The sequence below is a fragment of the Bison bison genome, unplaced genomic scaffold (genome assembly GCF_000754665.1).
Source record: "Bison bison bison isolate TAMUID 2011002044 unplaced genomic scaffold, Bison_UMD1.0 scf7180017864464, whole genome shotgun sequence".
Classification (NCBI taxonomy): domain Eukaryota; kingdom Metazoa; phylum Chordata; class Mammalia; order Artiodactyla; family Bovidae; genus Bison; species Bison bison.
Genome location: NW_011495025.1, coordinates 8,996,641 through 8,997,161, shown reverse-complemented (window position 1 = coordinate 8,997,161; position 521 = coordinate 8,996,641).

Below are 521 nucleotides of genomic sequence, written 5' to 3'. Positions count from 1 at the left end.
AAATAGGAGAAAGAGTTCTTCAAGGCTGTATATTGTCACCCTGTTTATTTAACTTATATGCAGAGTACATCATGAGAAACGTTGGATTGGAAGAAACACAAGCTGGAATCAAGATTGCCAGGAGAAATGTCAATCACCCTGGATATGCAGATGACAGCACTCTTATGGCAGAAAGTGAAGAGGAACTCAAAAGCCTCTTGATGAAAGTGAAAGTGGAGAGTGAAAAAGTTGGCTTAAAACTCAACATTCAGAAAACGAAGATCATGGCATCCAGTCCCATCACTTCATGGGAAATAGATGGGGAAAAAGTGTAAACAGTGTCAGACTTTATTTTTCTGGGCTCCAAAATCACTACAGATGGTGACTTCAGCCATGAAATTAAAAGACGCTTACTCCTTGGAAGGAAAGTTATGACCAACCTAGATAGCATATTCAAAAGCAGAGACATTACTTTGCCAACAAAGGTTCATCTAGTCAAGCTATGGTTTTTCCTGTGGTCATGTATGGATGTGAGAGCTGTC